Source organism: Buteo buteo, chromosome 12 (assembly GCF_964188355.1).
Source record: "Buteo buteo chromosome 12, bButBut1.hap1.1, whole genome shotgun sequence".
Taxonomy (NCBI): Eukaryota; Metazoa; Chordata; class Aves; order Accipitriformes; family Accipitridae; genus Buteo; species Buteo buteo.
The window spans coordinates 14,651,061-14,666,788 of record NC_134182.1 but is presented as its reverse complement, the minus strand read 5'-3'; the positions used below and the strand labels follow the sequence as shown (position 1 = coordinate 14,666,788).

Genomic DNA, 15,728 nt, shown 5'->3' with positions numbered 1-15,728 from the left:
ATTTTATTTGTACATTAGTTATCTCAAAATGCAAGAAAGTTGAATTCAAGGGTCTGTTCCCCCACCACCATCTGTTGCAGGCAGCCCGTATCTGGCCTACAAGAAGGTATTCATCATCCTCTGGTTCCAAAGAGAGTTGGTACTCCATGCTAAAACATTGTTCTAAATGACTTTGCCCAGTGGATCCAGTGCTGCAAAACTAGGGGCATGGGAAGGAGGGGGAAGTACTTTGCCTCACTTCACATCAGCTGCATACCACTATCATCTTTCTCCCTTCCTCACTCCCACATTTTTATTCTTAAAGACCGTGAAAAGTTTTCTAGTTTACTACTTTTTTTCACAGCATTTTTTAAAATATTCTGTGCCACAGAAGGATTCAAGAGAACTTCTGAAATGTTCATATCAGAAGGTACACATTTGTCACATGTATTTTTTTCCTCTGCAAGTTGGAACAAGCCCTGGAAGTCTATGTGAAGTATATGAACCTGTCAACCCAGCAACTTGCATGTGCTCCAGGTATACAGGTGAGCACCTTACTACAGTGGCAAGTCTTTGAAGACACTGTTCTACAGGCGTGCAAATGTAGGGGTGTCAAATGACTTGCTGCTTCCAGGCACCTGACTGTATTTCAGAGAAATATAGGTATTACTCCCCTGCAACATTCTTGCACTTTGAGCTGTGTTACCCGAAATGTATGTTGTACCCATTTTTACATCTTCCTTGCAATTCAGTCACACACATTAATCTTGCTGTTAGTTGCTTTATCTGCTTATGGTGTGGTGCTACCTCAAACATCTTGGATTCCCTTTCTGATTTCATTATTGAGCCCTAATTTTGAGCATCCAAAATTAGAAATTCAGGCATTAATTATAACATGCACCCATTACAAAACTTACACTTGAGGCAGGGAGCAGCGACAGCCAGCAGCATCCATAGCAGAATTCAGTACAATGTGCCACAGTAAACCAGGTGTTCTTCCAACCGCACAAAGCCGTCCTTAGCATTTTGCATAGTTCTTGTTACATATAAGGAGGCTTATCTGTGTAACCTCTAGTCGCTTACCTACTCGCAAGAGAAGATTGAACATTGTCTAATTCACAATACTGCATAAGTGCAAATTGTGTCTTCCCTTAAACTAAAACCAAAACAGCACTTCTTTGGAAGGAGGCAAGGAGAACATGTTTGGAGCAGTGGAGAGGTTGTAATTGTCAATTCCACCAACTTGATCCTGACTTGTAGCCAAGAGAGCAAAACTAATGAAATGCAGCTTTTCTGGCATAAAGAACAAGTGCTACTTGTTAAAACTTATTCTTGCATAAGCCTAAGGAAAATATATTAGTCTTCTAATTGGAACTGATTAAGCAACTCTGCTCATACGCAAAACAAAAGGACACGCTTCAGCACGCTCATTTTGTTAGCAGCATGACCCTGCAGAATTAACAGGAGTCAAGACTTAAGGCTCTCATAAGACAACAGCAGCAGCAAAACCCTATGTTGCAATAAAGCAGGCTGGAGTTCACATAGGTTCACCAAGATGTGGAGAAACCAAGCAAACAGCTTGTAGCACTGTGCAGTTCTTGCACTCTCTTTTCAGAAAAGCATACTTTAAAAACACACTGAAAGAATGATTTCTGGCAATCTCAGAGACTTACTGTTTTCCCAGAAGTTCACCTGGAGGCCTTTCTAAAGCTCTGTAACAGCTTTCTATGGCCACTGAAGAATGGCTTGCTAGACAAAGGTCTGAACTTTTGTTTAGACCTGTTCCAGCTACGCAGAACCTGATGGATAATGCCTATCAGGTCTGCCTGCAGAGAAGCCGTGTGTTTGATCCCTCTGTACTGCATACTACTGCATACTGCATTTCTACTACTGTAGAAAATGTAAGCATAATACAATATCCATGTGTGACAGTATTAAAATGTTTGAATAATTCAGGGACGCACATGGCCTTCAAGAAATTTCTCATCTGTGTGGCTTTTTTTTTTTTACTTTCACTGACCAACAGGTTGTGAGAAAAACCTGTGTAATAAGGATTTCCTGGATTACAGGCTCAAATCCTGTGTTCTTTATTTAAATTGTATGGGATAAACTGAACTGAGTAAAAATAGAGAAATCTGTCAATATCAGTATTAACTAAATTAATCCCTCCTCCCTGGTTTGCTGCCCCTCCTTCACAGGAGCGGATGTCAGTGCCTGTGCTTTTCCTGCTGCTTTTTCTGGGAGCAGGAGGCAATCATGCACCTATTCACAGTATGATTTTTCTTGCTACTAGAACAAGGGAGATTGGGTGGTCATAGGGTAACCAGCTTGTTTCCATGACACCCATTCCTTTCTTTGTGGATGCAACCAAACAGCTAGACTGCAGTTTTCTCCGAAACTGTAGTGCCTGGCATGCCTAAGGAAGGGAAGATCCCAAATACTCTGGCTGGTCAACAGCAGGCCCAGCTGCTACGGCTGGCACTTAGGTACGAGCAGTGAGAGAAAAGGGAAAGTGATACTCACTGTCTCTGGAAACAAAGCCATCAGGACTACATGAAGAGCTCACCTGTAAGGAACACCATCGAATGCCAGCAGGTCTACTGGGAAGGCTACTTATGACCATGTGTCAGATTGCTATTCCATATATATGTGTGTGTGTACACTATTTCAACTTAAGTTTTGGATTCCGTGTTTTCAAAATTCAGCAACTTTCACCAGCTAGATGACAATCTGTTGTGTGAACACTTGTATATGCCCTTTAGTTGTTACATACTATAAACTCAAATGACCATCTGATACACACATTTCACCAGGATCACTGATCTGTGTTTATCTTTTCATCTCTGTACATTTTAACTGGCTGCATAAGAGTCTTCAAATGCTAGATCAAGCCCAAACTACTCTTTTAACTTCCATTGCTTTTATTAGGTATTTCTACTAAGTGTCTGCTGGGCAGAGCTCTATAGTATCTTATCTTGTATGAACAGTTCTGCTCCTAATAACTGAGCCTGAAAGCTGCTGAACTCAGTGCATGAATGAGCAAATATGTGCTTTATTTCTCAGGACTAACACACAGATATGCATACACAAGGCCTGTGGGTTTAATTCTGTTTTTCAGTTGCACTTGAGGAAAAATATATTTCTAGAAGCAGCAATAAATAAGCAAACAGAATCTAGTACCTGTAACAACATTTTGCCTGGTTTGCACCACTGGCTTAAAGAAATTAAACGATGCAAGACCCAGCAAAACCTGTCTTCACAAGGCAAAGGAGAAGATTAAAAAAGAATGTTTTTATCTAACCTGTTGAAATCCACTGTAGACAACTTAAAAGCTTAACTATTACTGCACTGTCTACCTTTGGATTTTAACATACATGAGGCAAAAATGTACTATTACACCTTCTCTCATTAAATAATTATTTCAGTGTTAGACTGTGAGGAGGTACACGACTGCTCTCCTAGAGCTGTGAATGCTGGAGACACAATGATCTCCAACTCCACGGCTTGTGAAAGGTTTCAAACAGGTGTTCTATTCATGCATTTTTGTGTGAAAAATTGCAAGGATCCTTAGAGTCAGCTTTGCTAGTACATAGAGCGTTAGGCCAGAACTAAAAGAGCCCTGCCAGGTTGCCATATATCAAGTGGATCCTCTCTCCTGGGTCTGAATCAGAACAAGTCTTGTTTCTAGCAAGGTATAAACTTATTTTTAGGTTGTATTTCCATACTCTTCACCATTTTATCAGCAGAACCTATGTTGGTTCAGGTTTGTGTAGCAACCTCTCCAAGTTTAGTTACTGTTGGCAAAATCCAGGCCAAAGTGGAAAAGGTACGTGTGAAAGAAGAAAGTCCTTTATGTTTCTTTTACAATGATCTGTTACACAAACATTCAGGGTTAGGGTGAAGAGCATTAGGAAAAAGAAAACAAAACAGTCAAACAAACACCCCCCCGCCCCAAAAAAAAAAAAAGCCCCAAAAGGCCTCGCAGAGTTTCTGTCCATTTTTACAGATTATGACAGGAAATATCTACAGACTTTTCCCCTCTCAAGATTCCTTTCATGTTTCATCTCTCCCGATCAGAAAGATCAAGTAGCAGAGAGCAATTTCTTTCTTATGAAGCAGTTTGTAATAGGCCACATCTCTGCAGCTCCAGACACAGGACTCGTGCTGACCTCAAAGGAAGTGTTAACTGTGAATTTGTGACAGTATACGTGATCCAGTTGGATGCTCTTTCGAGACTGAAAAGTTAATGGGACACAGAGTATAGATCAAACTATAGAGCAATTATACTAAAATGGTCCTTTTGCCATCCGAGGTATCCCACATAAATCTGTGTTGTCATACCTGCCTTGTGAAACAAATACAGTTCTGATTGTCCCATCTGCAACGGCAATGTAACCCAGAGGCTGCAAGTTGGGTAACGTGCTGGGTTTTAGATCCAGCCCTTGCTTCCTGTGATGAGATCAGAGCATTTAATAAAAGTCCTGTTTGCATATGGTGGACTCACAGCCTATCATTTACCAAACACTGTTATAGCAGTCACCAAAAGTATCCTTTTTTAATATATAGAGTTACAGGATTTTTCACTGAGTACCAAATAATTTATAAACCTAGGATACTGATTTGACTCACACAAGGATAAACATGCTTTGGTTCTTCCTGGTGCTACCCCATTTTTCCAATTTGTTTTATTTTTCAAACTTGATTTTCCCAGTTGGAGTAAACATAAAGAGTGCAAGAGCGGTATGAAAAAAAATAATCTATAATTGCTTAAGTGTGCAACAGGAGCAAGAACTAGTCTTGTACAATTAAGATTGAAAGTTCCTCACAGTTATTTCATAATGTATTTCTATACATACAAAGCTTCTTGAAGCTTTGCATTATGTTTTGTATAAAATACCATCTACAATTTTTGATTTTGATTAAAGTCCTTTTGATTTACTGATAATGCTCATTACAACATACCCAGCTGTGTCACTGAAGCCAAATATTACAGTCCATGTGAACTTTGGTTTACATTTCACCTGAGTGATATACGAAAGGGGGTTGCAGAATCTGATACGGAAGTAACTGCATATTTGCTATAATTTTTGCAACAGAACGATTTATGATCGGGCACACTGAAATAAATCTGAAGTGTATTAGCTTTACCCTGAAACCACCTTTATCTCAGACACAAAGTCAGTTATCTGTTATAAGATACAGCACATTTTTAAATAGCAATAGCAGTAACAATTATAAGCAACTTCACAGTTGTGTTTGTGGTGAGCAGTTGGGTTCTGTGAGCCAGAAGAGACCATCAGATCTGGCAGCCTGAATGGCCGTGGAGTATCATCTTGTCACTATAAATTTTATTTTTGTAGAATTTAGGACAAGCTATAGTATTAATTGCAATAGCTTCATTTTTAGAACAGACAAATGCAAAACAGTCCTTTATTTCTAGCTATTTGTATCATACTGTTACCAATCAAATGTGATTTACTCCATTAATCCTTCATTAATAGCATTTTGTTAGGAATGAACTATGCAAGATATTCATTTCAATACAGTAATAAAAGGCTTGAAATGTATTTCATGGCTTGCACAAGAGGGATTGGGGAAAAAAATAGAGGGCTGGTTCTCACTTATTTTATCTGCTGCACTTGTTATATCTGTTCAAAGTAAACTTAGGATAATGATATTTTAGTTCAGTGGCTAGCTAAGGGTAAGAAAAATTCTAGGGCATTTCTATTTCAAGTTAATCTTAAAGCAGTCCATTTGATTTGAAACAAAACATACCAATCTCAGGTAATCTAACCTTCAGAAGTTGTTAACTTTAAAATAAAAGAAAGTACGTACTATTTCTGCAGCTTTAAATTACAAAAAAACCCAACCCACAAAACACTAGAATTTCTGGAATAAAACCATCACACAGAAACACATACACTTTCTTACTGTTTTTTCCTCCTTGTGCAGATAAAACTATTCACTGAATTTAACCTAAGCTTGAGTATCATTTAGCTTCCACAGAAACTGACTCCCTTAACAGAATTTTTTTAAGTGCAAGTTATATTCTAGCACATGCACAAGAATAGAGTGTACAAAGCAGAAGAAAATAGGGAATCAGGCCAGAGACTAATTTTAAGGCTATTTTAGCATAACAAAGACTGGGAGAAAGAAAGTATGGAGGAAAAAAAATTGAGTGAGGTTTTACAGTGAACTATTACAGATTTTCATAAAACTAGACTAGTATACATGAGCTGAAACCCAGACTCTGCTTCTTAAAGGCAAAAACTGAAAGCGGCATCCAAAGAACAGTTATAAATTATGACACAATTTCCCCGCAATGTTTCCCTAGAACATCCAAACTATTATGCAAACTCGTCATCCAAATAGTTTTACTTCTTACTGTTCTATTAGGGCTAATACAAATAATTACATTTACAATGGAGACACTGGTCTATGAGTGGATGGCAAAAGGCAGACCTTCCATCACAGACCATTAAGAGTTCTGTGTGAGTAGAAGCTTATTTCTCTCAGAAAGCAATGAGGGGATTCAGACATCTCAGTGAAGAGGGTTATTTGTTTACAAGTGTTTCTCTGGCGAACGTATGCTGAGACCATAGACGTTAAGATGAAGAGGTCTGTGGATGAACACTTTAAGATGATTTGATTTCTACTGTTTAGTGGAACTTTGATGATGCAGAACACCCAAGAGTTTAATAACACAACAGAAAGCAGCATTTTCTGTCTGGTGCTTAAGACTCAATTATTAATTAAAGTGACTATACTGCTTTTTCCAGCTAGAATGATTTGAAAATAATTTCTGATTCATTAACTTCTGTGTTTTACCCTAGCTACTGAATTTTAGTGTTACAATGTCTAGTGTAAATGTGTTTTTCTTTTCCTTGTTGATGACCTGTCCTTCTCATTCCAAAAATATGGAAAACTTAAGATAATCATATCTTCAAAATATTTTCATTTGAATTTGATAAATACCTGATATTAATGCAACATAAGATTATGCCAGGGCTGATCACCACTTTGAAAGGAACACAAGGCTTCAGGAAAACACTTCTGAGCACCCAAAGGGGACATGAGGCATTAAGAATGAACAGAAATGAACGTTTGTTTTATACAGGGCTGTATGAAAGGGAAACACAAAAGGCTGGTGAGATAGAATATTCTCCTTGGCTTTCTTCGATAGAATATTCTCCTTGGCTTTCTTCCATTCAAACACTTTCATTTTTGTAATAGGAGCTTTGTTGAAAGTTTGCAAGGTTTTATTTTACTATGAGCCCTATCAACATCTCTAACCAACTCTAAGTCATTTGTCCCCGTGAAGGATTATGGCCCCTATTAGATTATTGAACACTTGCAGTTCAGCTTCACAAAGGAGTCTGTAAGCATTCAGCACCTGACAGGATTACACCATGGTGGCCATCATGATTACTTTGCCCAAGACTGACCTTGGGAATTTATCTTGTTTGTAAAATATGGTGCGGGGCAGGGGTGGGGGAGGTAATAAGCTCAGTACCTGTTTTGAACAGGCAGAACACAAAAGTTAGGGACCATCTGTGGCAGACAGAGACTTGTGAAGAGCACGGCTTTGATCTTCAAACTAGAAGAACTGATTTGTTTCAACACACAGATGATGGTGTCTATCTACTTTATAATCTCACTGTGCCCATTGTTTTGTTTTCTCAGGGTTCTTCTTGTGTCAAAACCAAATCCATGTGACATATTTGAATAAATCTCTATACTACTTAGGAGAGCCAAAGCTGAAAGGGCATGCCACATTCATGGGGCAGTGTGGAAGGGTGCAGGTAAGACTAAAGACAAGCTGCTCTGTGTGCAGCAAAACTATTAACGCCTGCTCTTCTATGGTAGTTATGTTTTGTCTCTCAGACTTGCTCCCTTCCCTTCAAGATAACAGTTATCCTAGGTCCCCTTTAATATTTTAATCAGGTAATAGACAACATACAGATAATCTGGAGCTACTGACAGTCTGACAGACAAGATTACAGCTGGCAAATTAGCCCCCAGAAATCACAAACAGCAGAATTCTGCTGGTTTTCCTGACACTGGGAGCACAAATCTCTCAGCTTTCTACTCTGTCAATGCATCAATTTTAAGAAGGTTCCAGGAATTTAATTTTCTATAATTTGAAGGAGATCAACAAACAGGTTTAAATCATTATCAGTGGGGGACTGATAGATGGACAGTAGATGAAATCACATATTGCATAACTGACTTGCTATGTTGCAATAAACTTTATTCCTTGATAGAGTAAGACAGAGCTGCAAATGAGCCCTTTGACCAAAGCAAAGAGGAGAGATGGCAGTGCATCAAGACACTAATACTCTGTAGGAGTGAGAGTGCTGGCTAGTATAACCTGTGATGACCCATAGGACTCAAACAACACGGCCAAGTTGGTTTGTGAGCACAACTGTCTTCTCTGGGGTGCTCCGACTGCCCAGAGGTAGTCTGGCATTATCTCAGAGGTACTGCGTCACTATCCTCATCTGTCAGAGTACTGCAATTCATCTGTTATCTTCTGCCAGGCACAGTAGTACTACAAGGTCCACATTTTTTTTGTTTTTTCGTTTTGGGTTTTTTTTTAAACGAGTTACTGTAATCAATCTGCAGTTCTATACTGCAGTGTAAATGTGCATTTCTGATAAAAGTATCAATTAAATATCTGGAACAAAACCCACAAACCTGAAAACTGGTATTTGCTGAGGTAAATATGGGAATCCCAGATACTAAGCAGTATAAAAAAGGAGTAAGAAATGGGCTTTGCCCTAAAATACTTGCTGGTGAGCCTCATCTTTGTAGACAAAGATACAAGGAGGTATCATTCACTGAGGCATGTAGCAGTTTAGTGTCAGACAACAGCCAGAGCACTGGAGAATCCTACTCACTGCATGCTACTGCATCTGAAGTACTGTCATCAGCAACCAATATTGAAAATACCCATGTTGCAGTAAAATGCTGTCTAACTAATCACTTAATCAGGACAAGAGACATTAACAAACCCTGTAAATTGCATCCAACTTTGTGGGTCATCAAACAGTATTTGTGTTCAATAAAATAATAAAAAGATTTAGCAAGTTGCCATCATGCCTTAGGCATATCCTCTCCACACAGCATTCACCATGTATCATGCAGCACCATTCCCTAGCAACATGAAGCATTATTATTAGCAACTTAAGTCCCAAGGTTATTAGTGAGCTATGAACTCACAATACGCAGAAGATAAAAACCTCTAATACTTTTATTGCTTTCATTCACCAGCTGGTGTTTTAATCATAATATGTTGTCTCATTAAAAGTCATTACATTAATTCTGTATATGATTAGAATCCACAAGGCCTGTTACACATTGCCCTTAAAAAAAAAAAAAGTCCTTAGCTTCCTATAGTCTCTCAGAGTACTTTCAGTTTTATGTTAAAGCCTTTTCTGAGGAAAGAGTAAAAAGGAATAACCGTGCACACTAGGGTTTTCCCATAAGGTAGAAACAAAGCCTGTGAAAACAAAGGTCTAAGCAATTAAAGTGGGCTGTGTGCTGAAACTGGCTTTGTGCAGTTGCAGTTGGAAGGCAGGCAGACTGCCTAAGTTTTAGCTTTAAACACCAGGCTCTGAGCTCCCAACAGTGAAGCATTTTTCCCCCATTTCCCCCAGCACAGTGGTGCCTCAGCCTTATTCTCAGAAATGCTTATTGTTGGGCTGGTATTTGCTACATGGGACACACATGTCCACTAGGAAGTTTTTAGAGGTTCATGAATTGTATTAAAAAGAGTAAAAGCATTGCTGCAGAATAAAATCCCCCAGTCCCTGGAAAGACAGTTGAGGACTGCACCCACCTGCTCCACAAGTAAATTAGGGTAAGGGAAGACCTTCAGCATTGTTGTTGCTCTTATCTTTTGCTGGGTCAGCTGCAAGAGCCAGGTCCCTCCTCCTAGATGAAACTTTTTCTTCGTCTTGTTTTGTTCTTCACCCTCCTTATTAGCCTGTTTCTGCTCTTATGCAAAGTACTTCTGAATCAACTTACAAGGGCTCAGGTTTGGGGAGAACTAGTTTTGTTGAGAAATTGCCTTTCCTGCCCTTCAAGACTTGCTCTCAGAGCACTGATATGGCTGCCGCACACAGCATGGGATGACGCAAGGAAGCCTCATTTGTTCCAGTTGCAGATTCAGACACACAGGATGTCCGAAATTTCTCCTTTCAAGCTGCTGAATGCCACAGCTCTATTTGTGCATCATTGCTTTCAATCATGGTTCCGGTTAGATGTCTTTTGCCCCACCACAGGGCTGCTAACTCACATCTCAACAGGGACCACCGAATCACTTTCTAAACAAAAGCAATGAAACAAGTCAGGACAAGGGAGGTTTCCTAACAGCGAGGATGCCAATGTTCAGAAGCCATGCAGTTAGCGCTTCTCTTTAATATGCAAGACAACTGCTACTAAGTGGAGACTGGACTGTTTTCAAGGGGACACTCAACATGAAGGGGAAAGCAAGCCTGCAATCTGACCTTCTCCTAATTCCAGCTATAGACAATATAGACAATTCCCAGTTCATTCCATCTAATGGAAGGATTGTGAGTCCTACTGAATATTTCTTTTTTTTCAGTGAGTGTGGAAGGAATGGGAATTGAGACTGCGAAGGCCTTGTGTCACTCCCCCTCCTGTCAGTCAACCTTCAAAAGAAAGCACCGCAGCTTCCTCCCGAAACTCTGAACAGTACCATGAGGCAAATAAGGGTGCCTCCCTTATTTGTCTCAGGTCAGGTAGGCAGAGGAGGTAACCTCAACTCACCCCATTTGGGAACCGTTTTGCCTTGAGAGATCAGTGAGTGCATGATGAGTCTCAGTCCCACCATCCCACCCCATGGTCCTGTTTCAGTGACAAGGTGGGACAATAGCTGGCAGACTGGTTTATGGCCAGGCTGGTAAATTCACACAAACTCCCACTTGTTGGCATAGATCAAGTAGCTGAAATACCACATCATCCTACTGCCAGATCCCTCCCTGCCAATACAATCTCACCAAATGGTACTGATGGTATTTGTTTGCATATAGAGACGTTCTGAATCTTATCAGCCCGAATCATAGCATTTCTCACTACCAAGCTTTCCTCTCCACTTCTGACATTTAACACTTGCATTTTGTCTTCTTGAGGTAGCAAAAGTATTCATTAAGCAGAGATATCTTTGGTTTTGCAGCTTTTCTTTCAGAGGCTCGAATTCACAGAGCCCACAGACTGTGGTTCACTGTCAATCCCTCAACACAAACTACAGTATTATAAATTCCCCTGCAAATGGAGGATGGGTGTTCACTGGGACCAGGGAAGTTCCTAGGAGATGGTCTCAGTGCAATTCAGGCCAATTCTGTACTTGCAAGGCATCTGAAAAAAAAAGTTCTGGCTCACCCTCAATGCCAGTCTCATCCTCATGTCTCTTCCGTCATTAAGCCTTAAGCAGAAGTCTTCTGTGGATATTTCTAAATTAGCTCACCTGTCATCCTCCTATTCAGCGTGCAGCAGCAACTTTCTAATTAGCAACTATTCTTTCACTGTAGTGTACACTCTAAAACTCATTATTCTAAATTTATCTACAAATTGAACAGCCCTCTTTCCACCTGTAATCAGGCCATATACTAGCATGTTCTAAATCCTTCCTCATCTGACTACATTACTGCTCATTAATTTTCTTCCTTAGTGTTGTTATTCCAGCTTCACAATACTGTGTTGTTGCTGACTATTAACACCAACAACTTCAGCTAAACAACACAGGCCCTGTATGTCTAGTCTTTAATATCAGTAAAATAGACACATTTGTGTTCACATCTGTTTGTAAAGCTGAGCCCTGTTCATAAAAGTATTGCGTACCACTATGTAAGAACATCTGCAGAGAGGATTGTACAAACATTTCCAGTCTAATTTCAGTTTTTAATTACCTTTTCATCCTTATTTTTCTAGCTGGAACATGACAAATTTCTATCTGAGGCTGCGTTTAAGAAGCATTAATTCTTATCTTAACTATCTAGTGCTCAAGACAAAGTAAGAAAATACACCTTCTCCTAACAGGACAATATTGAAATGACAAAAAAAAAAAAAAAAGACCAAAAATATTCCAATATGATATATGGTTCAAAATCTGAAAAGAGATGGAGACATCCAGTGCAATAAACCTCTTCACTATGTGATGAAATAAGCTGTAATTTTTGAAATTTAAAGAACTCTACCCCAAAACATAAGAAACACATTCATATTCAAGACAGACAGAATCCTGACCTGCAATCAACCTGACTTCCTCTTACTTAGTCCACTTCTCTTTCCACTTTGACATACCTTGCACCCCCACTTTGTAAACAGTTTGTGACTCCCCTCCTGGCCCCTCCACTTCTTATATTTCTGCACCAGAACTCTATGCGAGCAGAGGCACATGGGCATAGCCAGACATTTCATGCCCAGCAGCTACATTGGTTTTGGACACATCTTTCCCTTATGGTGTCTCCATATTACCCTTGCTATGTAAACAGCAAGGGTGTACAAAAATCCAAATGCAGTGATGAAATGCAGCACAAACTGTACAGCTACTCCAGTGATTCTTCCAGTTAACACCAGATTGTGGCTTCACCTTACCTCGCCAAGCGTTTTTCTCACCATCCTACCCAGTTTAGGATCCAAATTTTGTATCCAAATCTAGTGTTCAGCAAAGCCCTATCATCTGCAGTTTTCTCAGAAAGTCACTCCATGAGACAGAGGATGAATCCCTGCTGTGTTCATTGCCCAGCTACCCCCTGGACTAGAGCATCTGGCCACCTGCAAAAGGAAATCAAACCGAGCCCTTTCAGGCTGTGATAATTTAGTCTCCCTTTCCCAGAAGATAAGGGCAAGCAGGAAAACACTCTTTGTCCATGTACCATTCTCAAAGGCACCAAAAACCCTTTACGAAGGTATAATTCTTCTTTCTGAAAGCTAAATAACACTGAGAAAAGACACTGTAACACTCAGAGGTTTCTTCACGCTGACAATTTTAAATACCACTTCCTTCAATCTTCATAGACTTCAAATTGAACACTTTTTTATCCTTCCAGTAAAATACCATTATTTTAACTGCCTTAAAATGCTTCTTCCAGTTTTCATACTAAAATTTTCCAGCTCTTACACTCTGGACCATGTAATCTATTATAGCTTTTATCTTCACACTAACCACTTCAGGAGCAATCTGTGGATATCCTAATCCTTCCCTTTCTAACACCATAATCTCCTGATCTTTAATAAAAAATTAAAAAAAAAAAAGAGAGAGAAAGATTTGCAAAGCTGTTCTGTGCCTCCTGTTCCATGTTAGCACTTGCTAAGTCACTTTGCAAAATTATTAGGCAGCGAGCTTTTCTGCTCTATTTGATGTTTTCTTTTTGTTGTGCTCCCTCTGTTAACCTTCCTCTGTTGCTTCATTATGCATCATTTGTTTCTTCAATTCCTAGATTAGTTTCATAGTTCTTTATTACTCCTTGCCATAGCTTGCAACACCTTCCATCGCTGCCACGTTTACAACTGGCATATGATGCTTTATTGAACTAGACCAATATAATGTGAATGCAGAAGATGCATTTTCCAACACCTTCTGAGTTTTTTTGTTTGTTTTGTAAATGAGAGCAGGTTAGAGGGAGTCTGATTATACCAGACAGGACACTTTCATGAAGCAACCTTATCTAACATTGAAGTGAGCCCTGCTTGGAGAATGAAGTGAGACTACATGATCTCCAGAGGTCCCTTCCAGCCTACAGTTTTCTGTGGCTCTAATTCCAGTCTTGCCCTTGCTCAGTTCTGTCCAACTTACTTTTTCCTTGGATCCTTTTTCTGCCTTGCCACCGAGTCTGTCTTTCACCACAGGCAATACCAAGTCCTTCTGAATAAGAGTATGTGCCCACATATTGAAGGGCTACACTCACAATACACGAATTCAGGTTCAAATATTCCTTGCCTACAAACTCACCCTATTCTCTCATGTTCCAGAGAAACACTTTAAATATCTGCCATAGCCTACTTGGTGGCTTGCTTTCGATTTCTTGATGCACTTTCACTTTGCATAGACTACACAGCAGGAGCCAAAATGGAGGTCTACCTTCTCCCAGGTAAGTGCTCTCACTACCAAATTGTGCATCATGTTCTCACCCTCTGGTTTGCTCTTCATCCTCTTCTAGGCAAATACTTGACTACCTTACAGTGGTATATAATCAATTGGAGGGGAATAGATTGTGCTGTCACCTTTCCTTTATTTTTTTAATGGTGAGTTACCATGATTATTTGGTTTGAATGGTGCGTGCGCACACACCCGCTACAGTCTCTGTTTAAAGGGAAAAAAGAAGTCAAGAATAACAGTTCCCTCCCTTCCTTGTCTTCCTCCTAGTTGTTCAGATGAAGCCAAAACTTGTTTTCACAGCCCCTGCAGAGTACACGCTGATCATTTCTCTTGCGTCGTTCCAAGCCAGTGAAGCAACGCTGGTAACTACTTTTAAACTTCATTAGTGGCACAAAGAATAACACTTGGATTATTTGTCAGTTAGAAACTAGTTATAAATAATAACTTATTTCTGTGTCCAGTCAAACAGGAAAAGCTGTGACTAATGTGGAGAGGCCACCATTTTTAAATCTATGAGAAAATGCCACATAGGAATAGCAATTGCTTGTACCGAAATGCTTCCTCAGGGCCACTGTAAGGAGAGACCAAAGGTCACAGACTTATGTGTTTCTGTCCTGCTTTATTAGGCCAAGTATGAGCAGTACATGTGGGGAGATCCTGCAAGCTTGTGGCTTCTGCTGCATCACATAATTCAAAGCTTTCACCTGTTCAAGAGGAGCTCATAAGAAGGCAAGAGTCACCTCTCTCCAACTTTGCAGATCCTGCCCAACACTTATTCCATGTTCTTCAGAAAACGTGTTGTCTCACCCAATGTGCAGTTATAAGGGTGCAGGACAACAGTCTGTTACAGCCATAGGACGCTACTGCCAAAGAAATAGCTGACAACTAAGGTCACGATGCAAAACACAGCTACGGCCTGAAAGCTTCACAGAAATAGGTGAAATAAGTATTAAACACTTCTTTTTTTGGTAGATTAATTTCTTCAGTACAAACAACCAGACGAAGACTTTGAAGGAGTGTGCGAGAACATAAGTGGGAAGCTAATGAGTGAGCAGGGTGGTATTACCATGCCCCAAAGTGAATGCTATCTCTGCACTATGAAAAAAGCTAAAAATGATACCTGCCAGCTATGGAACTTTTGCTGTTTGAAGGAATAAGAGATTAAATAGCTTCATGAAATGCCAGAATAAATGAGCAATTACTCAGTGAGGCACATAGACCAGATTAATTACAGCTTGGAAAGAGGTCTTGATAGGAACGTTTCTGTAAATTGGCAGCACTGAAGGAAAAGCCTTCATGTTCTAGGTAACCAACAGAATAACAGTATAAATAAATGAGAAAGCCCATCACCACCGCAACAACAAAACAATAAAGAATAAGCAAGCAAACAAACCAACCCCCTAAAAACCTGACACTGCAGGAACCATTACTTCACGAAGAGGATCCAAGAACCGTTTAGCAGTGTCCACCCTTTCTACTCTAAGCCAGGAAATGCAGCTCATATATTTTGGGGTACTTCTGAGGTACCTCAAAATATTTTGTTAGTAGAATATTGAGTTTTATTCTTGCCCTTAAAATAGTGCAACAAAATAAACCAACAACTATGCAGAATCTGTTACGGAAA

General features: G+C 39.8%; 1 long non-coding RNA gene across 1 annotated transcript in view; it reads right to left on the bottom strand.

The window, feature by feature from the left end:
- The window catches only part of LOC142037962 (uncharacterized), a 43,129-nt gene that overhangs the window by 2,269 nt on the left and 25,132 nt on the right, over positions 1-15,728 (bottom strand). The gene's annotated exons all lie outside the window — the stretch shown is intronic.